General features: G+C 50.2%; 1 protein-coding gene across 1 annotated transcript in view; it reads left to right on the top strand.

The window, feature by feature from the left end:
• The window catches only part of ZBTB7C (zinc finger and BTB domain containing 7C), a 298,520-nt gene that overhangs the window by 146,549 nt on the left and 127,174 nt on the right, over positions 1-24,797 (top strand). The window contains exon 3 of the mRNA XM_045850250.1: positions 23,685-23,746. The gene's annotated coding sequence lies outside the window, so the exon portion shown is untranslated. The remainder of the gene's footprint in view (positions 1-23,684; positions 23,747-24,797) is intronic.

Here is a 24,797-nt window from a genome sequence, read left to right as displayed (position 1 = left end):
ACCAGCCATTCAGCAATGAGTCATAAACAGTCTTGGATTTTGTTAAATTAATAAAGTTGATTTTAAGAGCAGTTTTAGGTTCACAGTAAAATTATGCAGAAATACAGAGTCCTCACGTACCTCTGTCCCTACTCATGCATGACTTCCCCCGTTATCAACATCCTGCACCAGGGATACATTTGTTACAATTAATAACCTTATATTGATGCATTGTAATCACCCGAAGTCCACAGTACACATTAGGGTTCATTTTTGGTGTTGTAGATTCTGTGGGTTTAGACAAATTTATAATGACGCATATTCACCAATATAGTATCATACAGAGTAGTTTAAATGTGCTAAGAGTCCTGTGTTCTGACTACTCATTTCTCCATCCCCCAACCCCTGCGGGGGACCTTCTCATGGTCTCTAGAGTATTTCCTTTTCCAGAATGTCATACAGTTGGAATCATGCAGTGTGTAGCCTTTCCAGATTGGCTTTTTTTTAAACTTATAAAACACATTTGGGTTCTCTCCATATATTTTATGATTTGATAGCTCCTTCCTTTTTAACACTGAATAATATCCCATTGTCTGGGTGTACCACAGTTTACTTATCCATTCATCTACTGAAGGGCATCTTGGTTGCTTCCAAGTGTTTGCAGTAATGAATAAAAATGCTGTAAATACCCACGTACAGTATTTTGTGTGTGTGATCATAAGTTCTCACCTCATGTAGCTAGATACCAAGGATTGCTGGGTCATATAGTAATAGTCTATATTTCATTTTATAAAAATCTGCCAAACTCTTCTGAAGTGACTGCCATGTTGTATGCCCACCAGCAGTGAATCAGAACTGCTATTGCCCCACATTTTCATCAGCATTTGGGGTTGTCAGTGTTCTGGAGTTTGGCCGTTCCAATAGATGTGCAATGTGACCTTATTGTCCAAATTTGAATTTTCCTGATGACATATGATGCAGAGCATCTTTTCTCATCCTTGTCATCTATCTGTATCTTCTTTGATGAGGTATCTGTTCAGATCTGTTGACTATTTTTGCATCAGGTTATTCATTTTCTTGTTGAGTTTTAAGAGTTCTTTGTGTATTCCAAATAACAGTCCTTTTATCACATGTGATTTTAGCAAATATCTTCTTCCAGTCTGTGGGTTATCTTTTTATTCTCTTGGTATTGTCTTTAGCAGAGCAGAACACTTTAATTTTAATGAAGTCCAGCTTATCAATTACTTCTTTTTAAAATAAATGGTGCCTTTGGTGATACCTAAAAAGTCATCATAATACCCAGGATCACCTAGGGATTCTCCTATGTTATCTTCAGGGAGTTTTCTAGTTTCACATTTCATGTTTAGGTCTATGATCCATCTTGAGTTAAAGTCTGTGCCTAGGTTCATTTATTTTCACATGTGGATGTTCATTTCTTCCAGCTCCATTTTTTGAAGAGACTGTCTGTTTTCCTTGTATTGCATTTGCTCCTTTGCAAAGATCAGTTGACTATATTTATGTGGATCCATTTGTGGGCTCTCCACTCTGTTCCATTGAATGATTTGTCTATCCTTTCCCTCTCTCGATTACTGTAGTGTAACTATCAAAGTCTTGAATTCAGTTTAGTGTTGGTCCTCCAACTTTGACTTTTTCCTTCTCCATTAAGTTGTCTCTTCCGAGTCTTTTGCCTCTCCATGTACATTTTATGGATTTTTAAAAACCAGCTTAATTGAGCCCTGGCTGATGTGGCTCAGTAGATTGAGTGCCTGCCTGTGAACCAAAGGGTTGTCAGTTCGATTCCCAGTCAGGGCATATGCCTGGGTTGTGGGTCAGGTCCCCAGTAGAGGGCGCACAAGAGGCAACCACACATTGATGTTTCCCTCTCTTCCTTCCTCCCTTCCCCTCTCTCTAAAATATAAATAAATAAAATCTAAGAAACAACTTTTAAAAACCAGCTTAACTGAGGTGAAATTTACCTATCATGCAATTTATTTGTTTAAAGTGTATAATTCAATGATTTGAATATATTTACAGAGTTTGCAATCAGTACCACTAATTCCAGAATATTTTCATCACCCCCCCAAAGATACCCCTTACCCATTAGCAGTCACTCCCTGTTCTCCCCTCATTCAGGCCCTAGCAAACAATTATCCTGTCTGTACAGATTTATCTGTTCTGGATATTTCATATAATATGTGGTCTTTTGTGACTGGCTTCTTTCACCTGGCATGTTTTCAAGGTTCATCCATGTTGTAACATGTATCAGAATGCCATTCCTTTTTATAGGTGGATAACATTTCACTGTATGAAAATACCACAATTTATTTATTGACTCATCAGTGGATGGGCATTTGTTTCCACATTTGGCTATTTTGAATAATGCTGCTATGAATATTCATGCGCAAGCTTGTGTGTGGACATATGTTTTCATTTTTCCTGGATGTAGACCTAGGAGTAGAATTACGGCCTCACGTGGTAACTCTGCATCTACCCTTTTAAGGAACTGCCAGACCGGTTTCCAAAGGGGCTGCACTATTTTACATTTCCACTAGCGGTGTAGGAGAGCTCCAACATTTCCATGCCCTTGCCAACATTTGTTATTAGCTGACTTCCGCATTCTAGCCATCCCAATGACTGTGAAGTGGTATCTCACTGTGGTTTTGATGTGCATTTCTCTAGTGGGCAATGATATTGAGCATCTTTTTGGGTGCTTATTGTCCATTGGTATCTCTCCTTAGGAGAAATGTCTCTTCATGTCCTTGCACCATGTGCTGAAAATTGGATTGTCTTTTATTTGTGAGTTCTGAGAGACTTGTATACATGCTTGACATATTTGCAAATTTTTCTCCCATTCTGCACGTCATCTTTCCACTTTCTTGATGATGCCCATTAAAGAAAAAAATTAATTTTGATGAAGTCCAATTTATTTCTTTGTCATTTTTTGCTTCTGGTGTCACATGACTTGGATTGTTAAATGAATTTATTGTGAGCTTATGACCACTTTGTGTTGTGCTGACCCGGTTAGAGTTTAAGTTGGTCCAGGCCAGAATTCACAGAAAATTCATTGTCGTGTCTGCTCCGGTGTCCAGACTGGTTGACTTGATCTGGACCTGATTGTACCGGCAGTCAGAATGCGCACACTCATCTCACAAAGGCTCCCAGAGACCAGTTCCCTCCTCGGAGTCTTCAGCCTCTGCGCGTTCACCTTCGGAGCCCAAGGGCTGAGTCACAGGTGCCAGCGAGGAACATCCATCACCTCGTTGGCGCCAGAGAGGGTTAAATGACATCGCGCTGGCTCCGACCCCTGTCCTCCCTCGCTCGCTCTGTAATATCCATCTCTATACAAACATATCCAGGGGAATATATTCTATTTTGCCTTATGGGCAACAGCTGCTGTTTTTGCCAGGCTGTCATCTATTTAGTTGTTACTTTTTCGACTTTATTTTTAAACAGTATAACATGGAGTACAGCAACATTGAGCGCGGGACAGATGGAGAGCAAATCCAAATAACAGACTTCCAGTGCCACCCTAATATAAGTGACTGGGCTGGGGTGGGGGGTAAAACCAGATTGTCAGATTGCTCAAAGCAAACAAATATGAATAAATCACCGTCTAAGTGGGGGAAGTGGGAGCCAATGGGGAAGTGGAACACCTAAGCGGTTCTTCTGCCACCGAGAGTCTGGGAAGGGGGTGGACGAGCCCAGGGTGCCCGGGGCTGCTGGGTCAGGCCAAGAGGAAAGGAAGTGCCACAGAGGCCTCCTGGGGCAGGTGACTCAAACCCGCGTCTCTCTTACCTGGGTACGGAGGCTCCAGGCTTAGGGCCAGCCAAGGTGTTTGCCCCCCACCCCTTTCTCTCCTGGGGAGTAAGTAGAAGTTAGGATTTTTTTAAAGGAAGAAAAGAAAACTCATTTTGTTAATTTTCCCTAGAGCAGACAGCACTTGATACAAGCTTAGGCCAGAACAGAGGCCTCTGCCATCCCCAGGGGCACCTCTGCGTACAGTCCCCACGGTGGCAGTTGCACTTAATGATCTTTCTCCAAAAGCCACTCTTGTTTACTTGTCTTTTCAAAGTGGACCAGGTGCTGGTGAAAGGGGTCTTTGTATTTCTGGGGCTGACCCTCGATGCCGGGGGCTGTGCTGAAACGCTGCTCCTTTCCCAAGGCCCCTGGGCACGGGGAAGCCACCAAGGACAGCTTCGGGCCTCAGTTATGCCTCCCCTGGTCCTGCCCTTTTCTCTCCCTAGTCTTCTGGTCACAGTCAGGTCTCCCCACCCCCACTCCACCCCCTTTTGTGTAAAGTGCCCAGATCTTAAGTGTACAGCTTGAAGAATTATTATATAGGTAAACACTCTTGTCATAAAACCACGACCATGTTCTAGAACTTTCCAGCCTTCCAGACAGCTCCCTCTTGCCTCCTTCCAGCTAGCACTCCACCAAGAGTATCCAGTACCCTGATTTCTGTCATGCAATAGTTTTGCCGATTTGAATTCATACAAATAGAATCATCCACATTCACTCCTTTTGAGTTTCACTTGGCGTTACATCCATGAGACTGATCCGTGTGGTAGACCATGCCAAGACTCCTTCTTTTTCCTTGCTGTGTAGTATTCGTGATGCAACTATTCCACAGTTTATCCACCCATGCCATTGGTGATGGACACTGGGGCCACTTCTAGTTTGGGACTATGTCGAAAGAAGCCTCTGTGAGCCTTCTCACTGCCATCTTTGGTGTACGAAGTGCGGTTTCTGTCGGGCACACAGTAAAGAGTGGAGTTGCTGGGCTCTATGGTGTACGTATCATTAGCTTTCACAGGCATCCTGGACACTTTTTTGAGGTAGCTGTACAGATTTACAGCCCAGCAGTAATTTAAGAGTTTAATCGCAGCATCTCCCTGGCAGCACTCGGTGTTTCGTTTTCGCCGTCCTGGGCGGTGTGGCCAGGTGTCCCTGTGGTCTCAGTTTTGCATTTGCATGATTTTCTTTGTTGGCCATTTTGAGATCCTCTTTTGTGTGGTGTCTATTCAACTATTCTTCCCATTTTTAATGGGCATGGCTGTCTTTTTCTTATTTGAGGCTTTCTTTGTATATTCTGGATGTCAGTCCTCGCTCATGTATCTTCTATCCATGGCTTCCTTTTTTTTTTATTTTCCTAATGGGCTTTTGACGAACAGGTGTTCTTAGTTTTAATGAAGTCAAATGTATCAGTCTTTTCATTTTGGGTTAGTGCTTCTCCTGTCCTGTTTAAGGAAGCTCTTTGCCTACCCAAGGTCACGGACATTTAATCTCCTTTGTTTTCTTTTAACAGCTTCATTGTTTTTACTTTTCAAGTTTAGTTCTATGATCTATCTCAAATGGTTTTTTGTTTAGTGTGAGGCTGAGATCAAGGTTCATTTTCTTAAATTCAGCTATGTAGCTGACTCAGCTCCATGTATCGTAAATACCACTCTTTAGTCGCTGACTGGCAGAGGAGCCTCTGTCACCGGCGGCCACACGCGACTGTGTCTGTTTCTGACTCTGTTTGCCGGCCCGCTGTCTGTCCGTGCACTCTGTCTCATTGCTGAAACTTTGTCGTGGAAGTCCTGATATCTGCTAGTGGGATTTCTCCAGCTTCATTCTTTGCTATTGCCTTAGCTGTTCTAGGTCTTTTGCATTTCCATATGTTTCAAAATCTCTTGTCAGTTTTCACAGCCGCATACACAAACACAGGGGAACAAATCTGCTGGGATTTTTATCGGACTCGTACTGACTCTATAAACAGATATCATAACACTACTGAGTCTTTCAACCCACAAACATAGTACTTCCACTTATTAAGTATTTGATCTCTCTCAGCATTGTTCATACTTCTCAGCATAGAGATTGTGCTGATATTTCATGGGTATATTTCTTAGGTATTTAAATTTTTGTGGTTGCTATTGTAAGTGCTATTTAAAATTGTTTTTCTTCCATTTGTTTGTTACTAGTCTATAGAAAATACCATCGATTTTTGTTTATTGACCTTGTATCTAGCAACATTGAGAAATTCATTTACTATTTCTAGTTGTCCTAACCAAGTGGGAAACTGACTGGGAGAGGACCCCCACCCTCTAACCTCTTCTGCAGAATGCAGAAGGTGGTGGTGAACCTCAGTCTGGAAATACCTGCGGAGGTGAGGAAGGCACCCCTGCTCCCCTGCTCCCTAGCCCTGCCCCCTGCCCAGGGCGACTGGTGCCAGGTGCTAGGTGCCGTGGGAGAGTCCCGGCTGAGTGGGCACCCTTTGTTTCCTGGGGCAGGCTACAGGTGAGTGGCCATCCAGTGATTCATCGCCCGCCTCTGCCCATGCCGTGCCAATGCCAACAGTGTGGTCAGAGTCTGAGCCGCCCTTCCTCATCCTCCCACAGGCTGTATGTGGAGGGGCCGGGTGCGGTGGGCAGATGGGGAAGCCATGACCATAGGCCTCCTAACACACACACCCTTCCTGCCTTGAGATCTGAGAACAAGGCCAGGCCTGGTAGAGGTGGGGGCCCTAGCATTTTTAGCATTGACACCCACCCCCTTGGCCCACTGGCACCAAAGACCCTGCCCAGCCTGGCTCAGCTTGCCTGCCCCATCTCCATCCTCGCCAGCCTGGCTGGCTCTCCTTCTCTGCTCCCTTCCCCCACCCCAGCTGTCTCTGTTGCTTCACCTTCTCTCACCTGGGAGGTCCCCACTTGTCCTTCTCTGTCTCTCTCAATCCCAGCCACGCCTTGAGCTCAGGCTCCAATCCTTCTCGGTTCTCACTGCACAGGTGGATCGCCCGGATGCCAGCCTGCCCACCTGGCTCTGGGCTATCTCTGTGCAGGTGCCCGTTGTCTCCAAGAGCCTTCGAGGCTGTGGAAAGCACAGCATCCGTCTGCCTTGCCTTCTCCCCAGCCCCTGCACTGGAACTGATGTACAGAGGGGCGGCGAGCGTGTCAGAGAGCACTGGTGTGGGAGGGAAGCACGAGGTCCAGCCTGGTGGTATCACCCAGGTGGGGCTGCTCACTAGGCAGGACCCCAAGCAAGTCACTCCCTGCTGGGATAGGGAAGCGGACAGATCACTAAGGAAGATGGCGTGCTAGAAGCTGGGGAAGAGAAAGAATTAATACTGAGATCCAGGTGACAGCTGGCTGTGCTTTGGATTTATGCAACAACCTGGGCTTTTTCCAGGGAAAAATGGAACAAAGGCTGCAAGGAATTGTGGCATCAGAGAGGGATGTGGGCCTGGGATTAGAAGAGCTGCCTTTTATTTACGCAGCCGGTTGGTGGGGACACAGGTGTTTGTTAGAGGCTTTTCGAGCCTTTTTGTATGCTGGGAATATTTCATGACAAATTTTTAAAAGAAGGAAGTGCCTGAAGCCAAGACAAAGGAGATGGGTCTGGAAAAGATGGAGGGAGGAGGCAGGAGAAAGGCACCTGGGGCGCAGGTGGAGGGAGGGGCAGGGTTCCGAGAGCAGGAGGAGGAAGCTGCATGGAAAACCAAAGGCGTGATTCACTGGGGCTCCACTAGAACCTTGCCAGCAAGTGGACAGGGACAGCGCCAGAGGTGACGTCATCGTGGGCATGGAAAATAGATGAGATTCCATTTATTAGGGCACAAAAGCATCCCCTTCAGTGGCCTGCCCATGGCCTGGATTTGGATCCCAGGCTTGTGGCTACGCCCCACGTCCCTTAGGCCTGGCTGTTGGCAGAAGGTGGGAATTTCCTTTATTGTTGTTGTTAGTGTTTAAAAGAAAAATATAACAACACATTTAAAAGTCTGTAAATCTTTTCAGCATGCCTGGTGTTCAGAGTCTGAATCTCTAAAGACCGGGGGAATGATTCACTTTCGAAAAATGAGGTGCGAGACTTAAATAGCAGCGCCTTCCTGGGCTTCAGGGAGATCCGCGGTGCCGGCCAGTTGAGAGCCGATCCTGTGTGAAGAGCAGAGGTCACCTGCACAGGGGCGGTGACCGAGTTCTGCCATTGGCATGTGCTGCATCGGCGCTGGGCTCTTGGGGGAAGGGAGGCGGTGTCCCAGGGCGGAGGCCTTGCCCTGCGTGGAGCTATGGTGAGCCACTCGCCATTGGCTTCTCCCCGAGTGAGCAGGACCCCGCTTGTTGCTTCTCATGAATGTTGAGTGCCTCGCAGGGAGCCCCCCATGATTTGCTCACCACCCGGCCAGGCAGCCTGGACCACCACGGGGCCGGTATTTAGATGGCTATCCTATGGAGCCTGAGCAGGGATGGGGCAGGTGGCTGGTGGCATCTGTGGGCCGTGCTTCTGTGAGGACACAGTGTGCCTGTCTCTTCTCTGAGTTGTTTCTGGAAAAAGGATCTATTTCCTGCTAACGGGCACCTTTCTGCAGGATGACTCAGTGGATTTTTAAAAATTGTTTGTTCTATTAGAGTTGTCCCCATTTCTCCCCCTTTGCCCCCCCCAGTCAATCCCCTCTCCACTGTCCATGCCTGTGGGTCAGCCGTGCATGTTCTTTGATTAGTCCCTTCCCCTTTCTTCTACTCCCCTCCCCTCTTACAGCTGTCAGCCTGTTCCCTGTTTCCATGCCTCTGGTTCTATTTTGCTCATTAGTTTATTGTGTTCATTAGATTCCAGTTACAAGTGAAATCATATGGTATTTGTCTTTCACCGCCTGGCTTATTTCACTTGGCATAACACTCTCCAGTTCCATCCGTGCTGTCACAAAACATAGGAGCTCCTTCTTTCTTTCTGCTATGTAGTATTCCATTGCGTAAGTGTACCAGTTTTTTAATCCACCCATCTACTGATGGGCACTGAGGCTGTTTCCAACACTCGGCTATCGTGAATAGCGCAGCTGTGAGCGAGCATAGGGGTGCATAAGTTCTTTTTTCTTAATGTTGTTTATGAGAAAATGGCAATAAGAGGCTAGCTACTGGCCTCTGGGTCTGATCGTCTACCTGGTGCCTGTGGTATTAGGTGTTCTGTTCCTGACCAAATGTCAATGAGCCTGTGGTTTATTAGGAGTCTGTCTCCTTAGGTAGGTCTGCCATCCTCCTCTGGCCCAGGCGCAGCCTGGCCTGTGAATGCCAGCCCCACTGGGCCATGCACTGTGTCCAGATGTGGATGGAGTGAGGGTCACAAAATGGGTCCGGGTGGGGTTTTCTGACACGTGCACCTGAAAGGGGTCCCGAAAGAGACCAGATGGAACATGCAGGCAAGTGTGTGTAGCCTCAGCGTGTGAAAGGGTGCTTTGTGAGTTCTTTGTGACTGGCCCATGCAGTCCAGTCTCTTGGGAAACCCCGGTGTCTGTGCTGTGGAGGAATTGCTTGCTGTGGACAGGGGCCTTCCAGGTATTATACTGAGCTCAAGGGGTGGGAAAGCACCACAAATGTGAGCGGGAGCGGAGGGCCGTTAACGAGGGTCGGGAGAACATGCTCGAAGCTCCTGGCACTGCCTTCAGAGGCAGTGTGAGCTCTGGAGAGGGGCCGGTGGAGCCCGAAATGGGCAGGTGCCGGGAACTGGCCGCCCCAGGGTGGGCAGTGCGGCCTTGTGCGCTCTGAACTGTGGGGGAGTGGCCGTCTGGGCTGCAGCGGTGTGTGGAGCAGGATGCGGTCTGGCTCGTGGGACTGGAAATCCCACCTAGAGCAGTCCAAAGATCCAAGGGAGACTTTCTCACTAAACATGGTGGTTTGGCCACATCCATTTATTTATCTCCCTCCCCTTTCTAGTCATCCCCTCACCCATGGCATTAAAGAAATTGGCAAAGCCCAACTCCACAAGGAGGATGAGAATAGGAGAGGAGCTGACAGCAAGCAGGAGATATTAACCAATCTGTGCAGGCTGGGGACTCTATGGATAGATGGTTACTCATTTAGCAGAGGAGAGCTGATGTCACTCGCTTTGAGATGGAGGAAAGCAGCCATGAGCCAAGGAGTGTGGGCATCCTGTAGAAGCTGGAAGAGGCAAGGAAACGGGTCCTCTTCTCCTCCAGGACCTTCAGAATGCATGTAGCCCTGCCACCACCTCGATTCTCGCCAGTGAGACCGATTTCAGACTTCTGACCTCCAGAACTAGAAACTAGTACATGGGTGTTGTGTTAAGCCACCTAGTATGTGGTGATGTGTTACCACAGGAATGGAAACTAGTACTGCATCAGGCCTGGGAAACCAGGGATCTAATGTAAGAAGTCCCAGGTGACAGCTGTGCAGAAGGCTCGGGTCCAGGCTGGAGTCAGAGGATGAGGACCTCTGGATAGGATGACTCCTGGAAAAAACCCAAAAGGAATTCACTGATTCCTAATGCACCGGTTATGAAATGTTTGGGGAACGACTTTGGCAGCTCTGGGAGTCAATTTGTGAGCAAACCAAGGTTAGATGCATATAAAGCCATTTGCAACACTAGAGAAAATCAGTTATGCAAGAAAGGAAACATAATGTGGCTCATCTGTGAGCAATCCCTGCGCAGCCACAATGCTGTGAACGCTGACAATTGATTTAACCGAAGAAAACAGAAATGTGGGTTTAGAGGAGGTGGAGTAGGAGCATGTGAGAGATAAAAGCTCATCTTCCACTACAGGGCACTAACAGATAACATCTAAAAGCAGAAACTGTAGCATGTGCTGTGAACTGAATCATGCCCCCCCCCCCCCAAATTCCTAGGTTGAATCTCTAACGTACAGAGTGGCTGTATTTGGGGTAAGGAAGCAGGTAAGGTTAAATGAGGTCATAAGGATGGAGCCCTGATCTGGAAGGATTATCGTCCTTATAAGGGGAGACAGCAGAGAGCTCACCCTGTTTTCACCGTTTGAGGGACCGGTGAGAAGGCAGTTGCCTGCGAGCCAGGAAGCAGGTTCTCACCAGAAACCACATTAGGTGGCACCTTGACCTTGGACTTCCCAGCCTCTACAACTGGGAGAAACAAATTCATTCTGTTTAAGTCCACCAGTCCATGGTACTTTGTTATGGCAGCCCTAGCTAACTGATACAGCAGGTTATTTAGAAATATGGCAGCAAAGAACATAAGAAATGACTCAAATAATTGAGAGTGGTTATCTCGGGGAACTGGAACTCCATGTGGGAAGGGCTGGAGCAAGGACTGATATTTTTCATTGTTGGGCTTTTATTCCTTTTGATTTTTCAAGCCATGTGTATGTATTAGTTTGGTTTTCATAAAGTTAATCAATTAAAAAACACTGAAGGGAATTTATTGGCGTAGGTAACTAAAAAGTCCAGAAGCCCGATGATCTCCAGGAGTGGCTGGATGTGCTCCCCAGCTCCGCAGCTCACTGCTGCCCTCTGAACTCTTTCATGGTGAAAATGGTCGCAGCAGCCCCAGGCCTTGCATGTGCCCTCAACAACTCCAGCGACGGAGCTCCTCCCCCAGAGGTCCCCGGCAAATGGCTCCTTGCATCTGTTGTGACAGAGTTTGTTCCAGTTACCATGGCCAGGTAGCTGAGCAGAGCTGAGCAGCTTAAGCCAACTGCGGCCCGCCCTGGAAACACTCTGGCTATCAGGGCAGGTAGTGATGGGGAAGGAAATTGGGGTTCTTCTACCAAGAGGAAGGGGGGAAGGATGACAGGTGGCTCCAAACAGCACATGTCCACTGCAGACCTGTTCCTCCAGGGGGTGTTTTCCTTCTCCTCCTCGTGAGTTGTCGGTGGCTGCTAGTACTTGGGCTTGATTGATTGGTTCGGTTGGTTTGGTGGCATTTACGTTAAATGTTAACTTATGCTCTGTGTGACCCATGAGACAGAAGATTGGATATAGAGAAAATAACTTTGATAAGGGAGGTTAAAAGAGGGGAGACATCCCGTGCTACCATATAAGGCATTCGGGAAACAAAGAAGAAAGCAGAGGTAAGCCCACAGCCCCTTCTTCTTAGGGGAAGTGGGTACAGCTGTGACTCAGTTGAACAGGATGAAACATTTCTGCCTTATGAAGATGGTGGGACTTGAGGACAACTCCTAGATGCCCCCCCGCCCCCCGCTGACTCCATATCTCTCCCCAGGCAACACAATGCGCATGCCTGACACGATCTCATTAGAAACTCTTCTCCGTGAAAGAACTTCCCGTCACCTCGGGGAGGGTGGCACGCTCGGCTATTGCCTGTCACTAGAGCTGTGGCGGTGATGTGCCAAATCCTTCCTCGACAGCTGCAGTGCGGGGAAGGAAGCCTTGGGTGTGGGAGGCGAACGGGGGGAAAGCATCCGGAAGGGTGGGGCCTACTTAGCCCAGGGTGGAGGTGGGAGGAAACAGAACCAGGTGAGGACCAGAGTGGGGGCAAGGCTGCATCAAGTCCTTAATTCCTGGAGAATTAACCTTAACCTGGCTCCTGACCAGGGGGGCGCTAGACTGCTCTCCACACCGCGGTTAACAGGTTAACCGTCCCGCCACGTTTACCAGCTCTCTCCCTTCCCTCTGACTGATGCCTACAGCTGGAGGGACGCTGGGGACGGGACGGTGGCTGTCCAAAACAGCCGCCAGGTCTGCTCTCACCAGCTGAGCCGAATGCTTTCCTAGAGGCAGCTGGCTTGGTTCCCAAACCTGTTTATGCCCGTGGAACTTGCTATTGTAATTATGCAATTTAATTAAGTATTATACAAACCAGTTAAATACCATTGCAAAAGGCGGGGGGAGCGGGGGGTGGGGATTGTTTCAATAAAAACTAGGTTGAAGCTTAGGAACTCCCCCCCCCAAAAGACCATTCATTGTTTAATAATGCTGTTGAGTTCTCTGTGGGTACAACATCTATAAAAGGTGGGGGAAGTGTCCAAAAAAGCAAAGGAGACTTTGCACTCAGATTATTTTGCAAGTATATTTACTTTCTCATTGCACTAAACGAACAAACAAAAAAAAACCCCTGTAATTGGAAATTGTAGGTAGTATCATATGAGTATGTTTTATGCAAGAAAGACAACAGGGACGATTCCATCCAGGAGATACAAAGTTACAGACCTTGGCTTTGCCCCCAAGCTTTGGTGAATAAATGTAAAAGAGTACATTACACGTTAAAATGTTTTGCTTAGCTGACCAGTCGTCTCAGCTAAGAGGACGTCTACCAGAGCATGTTTGCATGGGCTTCAGCTCTGGAAACTCGCTCCCACCCTTTCTGACTCAGACGCTGGTATGCCGGGTGGGAGTACATTTTTGGGCCACAGATGCTCAGTTGGCTAGGTTCCCTGGAGGTGGCAGAGTTGGGAGTAGCCAAGGGGAAGCAGGAAGAAACTTGGGGGTGCCTCCAGCCTGGCCAGTCCCTCTGCTCTCTCCCAGATGTTTCCCTGGGAGCCTGAACAAGAAGCTGCTGTCCAGCCTCCACTCTCTTCCTTCTCCCCAAGGCCATTGGAGTGTGAGCAGGGCTGTTCCATAGCTGTCTGAGGCTTAAGCCCAGAGGTAGCCGGCATTTGGAGTTCTTGGTCTGACCTCATAGCCACATCTTCTGCTCTTTTTTGCATACACCCTCTGTTCCAGTCAGACTTTGTAACTCACCGCCTTGATTATGCTGGACCCATTCCTGCCCCTGCGTCTTTACTCAGAGTCCCCTCTTTTTAGATTGCCCTTTGACCCTATTCTCTATATCCTCCCCATCCTGCAAGCCTCTGCTTACTGTCTGCTGCCTCCAGGAAGCCCTCCCTGATTATGCCCTGAGCTTACTGCATGTACCACCCTCCTGCACTTAGTCTTGATGACCTTGTTATCTTTTCCAAGGTATGGGGAGGTTTTAGGAGGTGAGTGGAGGTTCTCACCCAGGTTTATTGACCAAATCATACTTCCCAGCTATGAAAATAGAGTTCTTCCCAAGCCCCTTTCTGGATATTATTTCAGACAACCCCACCCAATAATCACCACACTGCATGATTGCACAAATCCCACTACTGCCCCTTAAAGGACATAGAAATTTAGGAGTATTTGCCCTGAAGTTTACTCACAAGCCAATGTAAGAGAGCCAGTGAACTCTCTGAGGGCTAAAGACATCTTCTAGAGCCCTGGGTCCCTAGCACTGAAGGGGAAACGGCAGGAGTCCATTCACCTTGGTTCTGTCGGGCAACTTGAAGTCAGAGACTTCCTGTAGGCAAGGCACTGGGGTGGGGAGGGAGAGAGGAAGGACAGGAGGGTCCAGTGGAACGCCACATGGCAGTGCCTGCCCTCCAAGATGATGAGCTGGTGGGGGAGATGGCCACAAGTATGAGGAAATCAGACACGTGAGATACAATATGCTGAGAGGAGTGGGGTATCCAGGCAGACTTCCTGTAGGAGGTGGTATCTGAGGTGGGCAGGGCTAGACAGGAGAGTTCTTGTATGTTACACAGATACATGTAGTGCTTCCAATGGGTCTTAGATAGGCTTGGTGGCCTCTCTCAGGACAGTTCTAAAGCCTCCTCCTGGGAGGGGAGGCTGGGTGTTAAGGGCAAGCATGCCTTTCCCAGGCCATGCCATGGAAGTTCTAGAAAAGATCTCTGACTGGGCTTTCCCTAACCCCAAAGGTTGAGTGACAGTGCTGGGGTGATCTCCCTGCTGGAGCTGGAATAGCCACTCTCTGCCTGTTGTCGCAGGTGACTATCACTAGTGTCCACTGTCACAGAGTACCGGTTTGGACAATAAAGTGTACGGCTTCCTTACCAAGGCTCCGTGTTGGGAGGGAGTGGTCCAGTGCCGAGAAGACAAGGGGCAGGAGCCAAAGGGGACACTCCAGGGGCAGCCCTCTCCCAGGGGCTCCCCTTCCACTGTAAGGGCTGCCTGTCCCCTTTCCCGACATCTACTGCTTGTCATTGTATGCCACTGTTGGGTTGGTGGTTGTGATGCAGAGCAAACAGTAGAGTTCAAAAATGAAAAGTAAAGTTAATCTCTTTCCCAAGGGATCAACTTTTCCTTCTACTCCAGAGGAGCTGGAAATGCCTTTTCTCTGACAGAAGGGCTGGCATTAAGTACTCCTGCCTGTCACATTGGACACCAGGTGGAGATAGAACATTCTGGAAAGCAGGTTTAGGTAGAGGGAAGAGTGTGAGCGATAGGACCCGGAGCACCAGGAAATAGGGCAACGGGCAAAACCAAAAGAGACAGGCAAAGGCTCCTGTGGTCGGTGAAGACAGAGCAAGCCTGCCCCCCTGTTTCGCTGTCTGGAGCTCCCAATGCACCATTACCTGCCCGGCCAGGGCTCCTACGAGGACTGACAGACAGCCCTTGCTCCCACTGCCCTCTGGTTTACTCTCCCTGCACTTGCTCACCGCCAGCCTTGGAGCCCTAGTCCCGCTCAGCAGCAGAGCCCGGCAGGCCGGGCCGGGGCTCCCACTGAGACAGTTCTGCAGCGTGCGCCTCCTCAAACACCATCGGCCACTGGAATGGGCCCCAGAGAACCATCCTGTTAGACCCACGAGACACCCTGCCTCCCGTCACCCCTGCAGGGGAGGAGCTCTGCTGTGCTGAGAAACCTCCATGGGCCCGAAGACATGAAAACTTCCTCATGCTTTATGTCCGTTCCCTCCCGCTCTAGAAATAAACCTCTTCCTTGTTCCTAAATGGGAACCGATAGTCAATACAATGTGACAGAGTATTCTGTCATTCACCTGCACCCACCCACGTTCTGACCATCCCAGCTTCACCAGCCAGAATGCAGTGGGGGGGCGGGCCCTCAGTGGGCATTCGCTCCCTTCCTACCCCCAACAGGCAGGGCTGGGGTGGGGGCTGCTGGGGGCCAGGGGTCTGAGCCTCCTATGCGCTCTCTTGGCTGCTCCAGGCCGCTCCTGGCTGTCAGCTCTCCCTCAGCTTCGCCCAGGCCCCGGAACACTTCCCTGAGGCCAGGAAAAAACACAATGTGCGTGACTGAGCAGCGGGGCCTGTGGGGCAGCCTGACCAGGGAGGTAGGTTGGGCTTTTGTTCCTTGGACAGGCTCTTCTCCCCTCCCCCTCTTCCAGGCCCAGGCCCCCACCGTTGGCTTTGGCCGCAGGCTCAGTGCTCCCTCCTTCTCAGAGCTATTTTAAGATTCTAGGCCAAGGTCACAGAAATTGGGACTTCTAAGGGGTCATCACCCCCAAAGCAATGTTTGAAGGAGGGAGGGAGGATTCCGTTGCCTTAGAAGACGCCGTTCCCCAGCAACACACAAACACACATTTCCCTTCTCTCTGTCTCTGTGTCTGTCTCTGTCTCTGTCTCTCTGTCTCCCTCTCTCTGAATCAGACCTGACCAAACTGGCCTGGTGCCCTGCTGGCCAGGTGGGACAGGCTGGACCTCGGAACACTCTCCACAAACTCGGACTGGGTTTCCCGGCGAGCCTCCACGTGGGGCTGACTCCTGGGCACCCAGCCTTCAGCCTCCATTCTGCTGTGGCTTCCCCGCTGCCCCCGCAGGCTGCTTGGCCATGACTCCACCCCTTGCCATCCCATCGCAGGGGACACTGGCCTCTCAGCCCTTTCGGCTGGAGCAGGGGCACATCCATCCCACTGGGCAGGAGCTCAGGGCCGAGCAGGCCAGCGTGTGCGGGCGTGCCCCCTTGGAGCCACGCTCTCAGGGCTGTGGCCGGCGGCCCCGTGACCGAATACAAGGTCTCTCCCAGGCGTGGCATTTCCACCTGAGTTCTGCGGTTCGTTCTGTTCATCAGCTACTTTGCTGAGCATTAGGCAGGCTTGCATTTGGGTTCTGTCCTTTAATGGGGAGAGCAGGAGGCACACAAATAATCGCTGTTTCATTCAGTAAATGTTTATCAGGCACCTGCTGTATCAGATTGGGGGAGGAGGGATGAGGAAAAGGCTGGGTGCGGTCTAGCTCACAGGCGGGGGGCCGAGCCTTGTTTTGACCCTCCCTCTGGAAGCCGGCGGGGGAGGCTGGCACCAGGCATGGGCTTGAGGAGGACAAATTAAGGCTGGGTCATTGCCCGGGACCCGGAGCTGTCCTGGTTGCTGGGATGCACGGCCCTTTTTACGTCACCAGCTGGGGGTCCCGATGGCCTCCCCACTTGGCTTTCCCACACCGTCTCTGACATTCTGGCCTGACATGACTGTGGTTCGAGTCAGGAAGAACGGGCTGGTCTCTCGCCCCACCCTCCTAGTCCCCGGCCTGGGGCCGGGGCAACCTGTGGGGCTCAGTGACAGTGACAGCCCGTGTACTGCTTTGCCCTGTACTGTTTGGGGTGGGTTTCTTTTTTTTTTTTTAATTAATAGACTTTATTTTTTAGAACAGTTTTAAATTTATAGAAAAAATGAGCACTACATACAGAGTTCTTACATAACCCCATTCCTCTCTTCTCCCCACCCAAACTTCCCCTGCTTATTAATACCTTGCACCAGTGCGGTACATCTGTTATGATGGAGGAGCTAACATTGATACACTATCATCACCCAAAGTCCATAGTTTACAGTGGGTTCACTCTTGGTGTTGTACAGTCTATGGGTTTTGACAAATGTATAATGACACATGGCCACCATTACAGCCTCGTAAAGGGTAGTTTTATGGCCCTAAAATTCCTTCGAGCTGCACCTATTCATCCGTCCTCTCTTCCTCCTGGGAGCCACTGATCTTTTACTGTCTCCATAGTTTTGTCTTTTCTAGAATGTCATACTCATATAGTGGGGATCATATGGTATGTAGCCTTTACAGATTGGCTTCTCTCTCTTATAATATGCACTTAAGTTCCCTCCACATCTTTTTTAAAGGTTTTACTTATTTATTTTTGAGAGAAGGGACAGAAGGGAGAAAGAGAGAGAAACACCAACATGTGGTTGCCTCTCACACGTCCCCACACTGGGGACCTTGCCTATAACCCAGGCATGTGCCCTGACTGGGAATTGAACTGGCGACCCTTTGGTTCACAGGCCAGCACTCAATCCACTGGGCCACACCAGCCAGGGCCCTTCCCTATATTTTCGTGATTGATAGCTCATTTCACCTTAGCACCAGATAATACTCCACTATCTGCATGTGCTACATTTTACTTATTCTTTCGCCTACTGAAGGACATATTGGTCGCTTCCAGTTTGGGGCAATCGTGAATACATCTGCTATGATCATCCACGTGCAGGCCTTCGTGTGGACATAAACTCTCACCTCACTGCCGCAGAAAACCAAGCCCCGAGAGTGAGGTTGCTAGACCCTCTGAGAAGAGTATGTTTAGTTTTGTGAGAAACTGTCTTCCGAAGTGGCCGTGCCATGGTGCATTCCCTGCGTGTGGACTGTAGTGTCAGAGAAAAAGCTAATGGCAGCCGGCCCGGCACAGCCTGGGCAGGGTCCTGGGAGGAGCAGCCACTGCCTCCCTGTCGCCACACACCCTGGGCTGACCAACCCGAGTCACCTCCCTCAGTGACAGCTCGTCACACCAGGCCTCTTCTTGTCAGGTGCCGGGCGGCCACCAGGCCGGGGCACAGGAGCGTGGTCAGCTCTCTTTGGTGTGCCACGCCCATGCCGGCACCGGGAACTGAGCAGGGGTCATGGCACTCAGTGTCCCCTCGTGGAGCTGACCGCCCAGGGCACAGCTGGTCTCCATGGCCTCACCCAAAACCACGCAGATGGCAGGCCCTGTGCCCAGTGCTTCCCTCTGGTTTCTTATTTAATCCATCCTGTGTGGTAGGAGCTAAGTGCCGTCATTCTACCCACTTTGCAGCTGAAGATTTAAAGCACAGAGAGGTTAATTCACTTGCCCAAGGACAAACAGCTGGTCAACAGCAGGGCCAATCTGGCTCTGAACCACAAGGCATTATGGCTTCCTGGTGCTGAGGGGCCCTGAAGTAGCAATGGTAACCTCTCTGTCCCCTGGGGGCACCTCTCACGGCCTCTGCCCCTTCCCGTGAGGCTCACCCTAGAGGCCCGGGGCAGAGCTGGTCATTTCAGCATTATTGGGTGGGTGGGGGGACATCAAAGAGCCCCTTTCCATCCACACACACTTGCTGAGGGGCTGCTGAGGGGGCTTAAAGTCAGGAGGACAGAGCCTGACCCACACCCCCCCACCACCACCACTGCAGGGTGGTTGTGTGCAGGCCCCGGGTTGGGGTCTGGACACAGGGTTCTGCCCTTGTCTTTGGCTGGACTTTGGGCAAGTCACCTGCCCTGCCTGCGCTTGGGTGCCCCAGCTGTGAAGGGAGGGATCTACGGGGCTCCTCCAAGTCTGGACATTCTATTTTTCAAAAAGCCAAGAGACTCAGGGAACAATGCAAATTTGGTGTCACGTGCTGATCGTAAGTGCTGTGACAGTTCCCAGAAAAGTTAGGCAGATTAAGTAAAAAAGATTTTATAAATTCGCATCACCTCTCAAGGCAGCCTCTCTCCAAAGGCTGCTGATGAGAGGAGGGTCTTCATGGAAAGGCCACGGGGGCCAAGGCCATGTCGACAGTGGGCTCCGACCTGCCCCCACCCAGGGCCTGCCCCTCTGGGGTGCCCAGGGCCAAACATGGGGTCACACTCACAGGCACTGTTTTATCCTGGACATAAACTTCCACTTGTCCCCAGGCCATGCTGTTCTCTGGCTGGTCCCTTCTGGGTGACATTGCACAGGCTAAATTTCATACTAAATTGACAGGCCAGGCAGAAACCGTTGGGAGAGCCCTGAACCCGAGGGCTTGGTTTGAGCACGGCTGGCACCTGCTGGCTGGGCGTCTCTGAGAAAGTCACTCGGCGTCTCTGTGCCTCCATCTTCCTGACCATAACTCTCCTGTAGGGGGACTTGCAGGCAGGAGCTGCCCCTTTTCACGTCTGCATCCCTAGCAGGCGGCAAAGACCCCTGGAGAGAGCAGGTGCTCTGTAAACGGGAGGAATCTATCCTACCTGCCTGACAAGTATGCAGGAAAATACAGGTAGTACCCGGCTTACCATGGTTTGACCTCGGACCTTCCAAGTTTACAATGGTGTGAGAGCGATTGTGCATTCGGTAGAAATTAGGCTTCAAATTTTGAATGTTGATTGTTTTCCGAGTTAGCGATTTGCACGACGCTCCTTCTCGCAACGCTGGGCTGTGGCACAGCTTCCCGTCAGCCCCGCGATCACGAGGATAAGCAACCGATACTCCACAGTGTGGTGCTAAGGACTTCCTGACCTACAATAGCTCGATCAGGATGTAACCCTATCCAAAGTCCAGGAGCATCTCTACTTGTTTAACCGTAAAGCATTGCACAGATACTAGTCAGCGTTAACTAGTATTCATGCTAATGTCAATGTTAACGAATACTTATGTTAATGTTAGCATTAGTTGTTAATCATACAGTTCTGATTCATACCTAGACTCTTCCCTGCTAGGAGCGATCTGGAGGAGGTGGCAGGGGTGAGCGTGGGCTCACGTCTGCCCGCACTCAGTGCAGAGAGGAGGGGCAGAAGTCTGGCCTTCGACAGACAGCGTGGAAAGGTCATGGAGCCAGGGGCTGGGGAGACGCAGTCCAGACAATACCCTTTGGCCCCTTTCCAGCCTTTCCTAGAGATTGGAGAAAACAGGTTATTAGTCTGGAGTGTTCCTTAATGACTGAACGAGAGCAAGGCAGCCAGATTGCCGGCTTTAGGAGCCCTCAGTCGGGGTCCGCGAAGGCACCTGAAATCGGTCAGGCTCTTTTCCTGGCCGAAGGGGTGAGGAACTCGCATCTCACTCTCCACAGGTGAAGTGGGGCCCGACACCCGGTAGGATGGGTGGCGGTGAGGAGTAACTGTTAGCTTGGAAAGCTGCTAACTTTACATTTTCACCTCAATTCGTAATTTTATTTCTGTTTAAGTTGGAAGGGACCTTGGTGTCCACACCCTCCTTTTGCAGAGAAAACTAAGGCTCAGAAAGGGGGAGAAGCTTATCCAGAGCTCCCATCCGGCTTCTCTTGCCTCAAAAGCCTGAACTCCCTCACCCCACCCCCGGCCCCAAGTTTTTTACTTGTAACACTACTTTTTAAGGCTGAAAGCACATTCCAAGAAAAGAATCATGACACTGAAAAAAATAATACATATGCTATTCATTCACTCTCACTCGGAGAAGCTGTTATCTCCAGTGACCTTTCCAAATTAGTAAAACCTGTGCACGCTCCGTTGTTTGTTGCACACATGGAGTCGCACCTCGAAATGACTGGAGGCAACTGCACGCCCATCTGGAATGCTTAGCTGCAGGGCTCGGCGGCTGGCAGACTGCTGTGTCCCCCGGGCAGGGGAGCTGTGGTCAGACTCCCTGAGAAAGGGCCACCTCCGAGAGCCACCGTGAGCAGCCCACTGCGTGCTCGGCCTTGAGCCAGGGCCTGTGGCAGACAGAAAACTTAGTGGCAGTCCTGGGGTCCTGTGAGGGATTTCTTGCGAGAGGGGGCACTTCCAGCATGAACATAAGATAGGACCTAAGCGAGTGTTTTGCAGAGGGCCACAACGATCCAAGAAAGCAGAGGTGGGAGGTGTCTGGAAGGCGTGATGGAAGAGGGGACCTGAGGGAGGTCCACTAGAAAGAGTAGGATGAGGTCAGGTGGGAGGCGCAGGAAAGGGCTTTGTTGGCAGGGAGCACAGAGAGAGCCCAGGGTAAGAATGGGGATGCCGTGGCAGCCCACAGGCCAGGGGGCGGAGCAGGCAGAGGTCGTGGTGAATGGGACAGGTTGGGTATCAGAAGGCCACGTTTTGGAGGGTGATGGCAGTGCTGGTGGGCACAGGAGAATTCTGTTTCTCAGTCCTCAGATAGCTCCATCTACGACTGCACTGTGCAAACACCATGGTTACGAGCCACAGGGTCTGCCTGGCTCAGAGTCACACTGTCCAGCTTGTGAGTGACACAGGTCATTTGATGAACACAGACAACAGTCTTCTAGAGAAATGCTGTGTGGTTGTGCTGTTATTGCAGGGGCCTTCTAAAAAAATTGTGGTAACATATACATGACATAAAATTTACCGCATTAGCTATTTTTAAGTGTGCAGTTCAGTGCACTAAGTACATTCACATTGCTGCACAGTCTTCACCACCATCCATCCCTAGAACTTTTTATCTTCCCAACTGAAACTCCGTACCCATTAAAAATCCTAACTTCCCACCCACCATTCCCCCAGCCCCTGGTAACCTCTACTCTACTTTCTATCTCTATGAATTTGTCTGCGTAGGGACCTCATAGAAGTGGAGTCATATAGTGTTTGTCTTTTTGTGGCTGGCTTACTTCACCGCACATTATGCCCTCAAGATTCACCCATGTTATAGTGTATGTCAGAGTTTCCTTCCTTTATAAGGATGAATAACATTCCATTGTAGGTGTGTATCACATTTTGTCCACCCAATTCATCTGTTGGTGGACACTTGGGTTGCATCCATCTTACTCTCTTTTTTTAAAGATTGTATTTATTTTTAGAGAATGGGGAAGAGAGGGACAGAGTCATCGATGTGAGAGAGAATCATCGATCAGTCACCTCTCCTACATGCCCTGACCGGGGACCGAACCCACAACACAGGCATGGGCCCTGACCAGAAATCGAACCGGCGACTGCTTACTTTGAAGGACACGCCCAACCAACTGAGCCACACCAGTCAGGGCCCATCTCTTGCTTACTATGAATAATGCTACTGCAAACGTGGGTGTACAAATACCTGCTTAAGTCCCTTGCAGGAGACTCTTGAGCTTTTATTTTATGTTTTCAAAAAGTGCTTTAGGCTTTCAAATTGCCAGGGCTGATGGGCTGGCCCTTGCTGCTGCCACTCCGGGAGGAGCAGGTTGCCAGCTGGCCATTTCCCACACGTGAAGGCTCTTCTGCCCTGAGCGTCGCTCCTGCACCACCCTCTGCCAGGGACACAGGCTGAAGGCCGCCCTCGGTGCGCGTGGCCCTTCCCCACACTGAGCTAAGCTGCTTCGGTCTGTGCGTCAGCCAGGGTCAAGGCCTCTTTGCCTTCACTTCCTATCCTGAAGCAAATCAGTCATGTTGCATTTGTCCCTCGCTAAGGTAGCAAGTGTTTTGTGCTCTCGCTTGGTAAGTTCTTTCTCCCGCCTTCTAAAACGTGTTTGGCCATGGTTGTGAATGCCCAGGGAAATCACTCCCGCACTGTTCTCCCTCCGAGTCCTGTACCTTCCCCCTGGCCTCCTCCCCTCAGAAAGAACCACTAAAGGACATCCTGTCTTGAAACATCACTACCTCTGGGCATTAATTGCCTCCGCAGATCCGAAACTCACTTAAAACACATTAGAGTGGGGACACTCTCGGGCAGAAAGGCAGGAGAATTCACAGTTCAGGTTGGCGTTGTCATTAACTCAAGTCTTTGGTGTCAACTCCCTCTCTCACTGAGCATCCTGCCTGGCCTTACAGTCAACCTCTGAGATGCATTCTCTGGCCTTCGTGGGTCTGTGTCAGCTCTTGAACATTATTTAAATGTAGTTTGGGGCCTATGCATGCAATTACCATTGTGTTATTATTCAGAACCAGATTGTTAAGATTCAGGCAGCTGTACAAGGAAATGCCCTGTGCTGTGAGGTCCAATTTAGGAGGGCCTTCCGAGCCGGCGCGCAGGGTTGCTAGGCAACCCCATGCTACAGAAGAGGAGGCCTCACTCCAGAGTGGGAAGAAGCCCAGCGCCTTCAGGGAATTGGAGGCAGTGGTCAATCTGAGACTGGCATGGCGCCGGGGAGGGGGAGGGAGGCAGCGAGGACTGAGCCCACAGTCGGGGAGGGGTGTGATCCTGCGGGGAGCCAGGGGCGCCCACCCAACTAGCACACGCCGTTCCTGGGAGGGGAGAGTGCTGCTGAGAGTGAGAATGCAGAGAAGGTGCAGAAGCCCGAGGTCAGCCAGGGAACTGCCGAAGGATGCTCAGAGCAGATGCTAATATGCTTCTCCATCCGTTTCTTCTCTTTGCAGGAAATGAGCAGGTTTGCAGAGAAACTGCTCGCCTGAAATTTAAGACAAAGGCGTCGTTGCTTGTGAGTATGAATTTTGCTTTTTGAGGTCTGTGGTTTGACAATGTTCCTGGGCAGTGGGCGGGTTTCCTTGTTTGGGGAAGGGAGCATGACCTTGATGGAATAGACTTTCGGTTCTTCTGGAAGGCACCTCTGGTTGGGTGGGGCTGGACCCAGGATTGTAACGCTTCGAGTTGAAGGCACATGATTCGAACCCCGGCTCTGCCCACTAAGTGAAGAGCATTCCCACTGGTTCGTGAAAGAGCCTTCTCCCTTGTGGGCAATGGGCGCCTGGAGAGCAGGGCTCCCCCGGGGATAAGGCAGATGTGCACTTTTTCACCCTGAAGCCACAAACGGTTCATGCAATTCTAAGTTTGCTGCTAGGTGGACCCTATTTAGACGGTAAATTCTCATATAGGCCATTTAACAGTGTGTTCAACCAAGAGCATTCATGTAATCCAATCCATTCCTTGATCTGAGAATATCTGGTGCTACCTGGAGCCCTTGAGAAAGACAAGAGAAGCAGTAGGCCCAGGTTCCGTTACGGAGTCGCCTTCAGTCCGGTGTCGGAAGAGAAGACATCCGAGCAGGAGACCAGTAAGATGTGGTGTGAATGGGCAGACAGTCGGCTCTGGCTCTCACGGCATGGGTAGAGATGCTCGTGACAAAGAGCAGTTAGAGAAGACTTCCTAGGGAAAGAGACACTGCAACTGGGCTGATGGGCAGAGAGGCCCAGGGCAGAGGATCCAGGATGGGAACGCCCAGCAGCCTGTGTGGAGGGTGTCCTAGACGTGGTTCTGTCTCTCGGGCAGCTGGTGAGGCTGGGCAGGGCCAGGTGGTAAAAGGCTTGAAGTGGCTTCACAAATGGTTCATGTGCAAAGAACCAGGATGGAATAAAGTGTCCCTCACCTGTGTGAATAAAATTAAGTTTCTGTCAGTCTGTCTGTGACTCATGGCGTGAAGGTGGCTGCTGTATTTGGTATCAATATAGACACTGGGTAGATTGTAGGAGATTCACAGTTCACACTGGCAATTCTCCCTGCATTTCACACACACACACACACACACACACACA

This window comes from Phyllostomus hastatus, unplaced genomic scaffold, assembly GCF_019186645.2.
Source record: "Phyllostomus hastatus isolate PE091 unplaced genomic scaffold, TTU_PhHast_1.1 phas_contig_80, whole genome shotgun sequence".
In the NCBI taxonomy this organism is placed as follows: Eukaryota; Metazoa; Chordata; class Mammalia; order Chiroptera; family Phyllostomidae; genus Phyllostomus; species Phyllostomus hastatus.
Note: the sequence above shows the minus strand (reverse complement) of the source record. Positions and strands in the feature narration are given on the sequence as shown.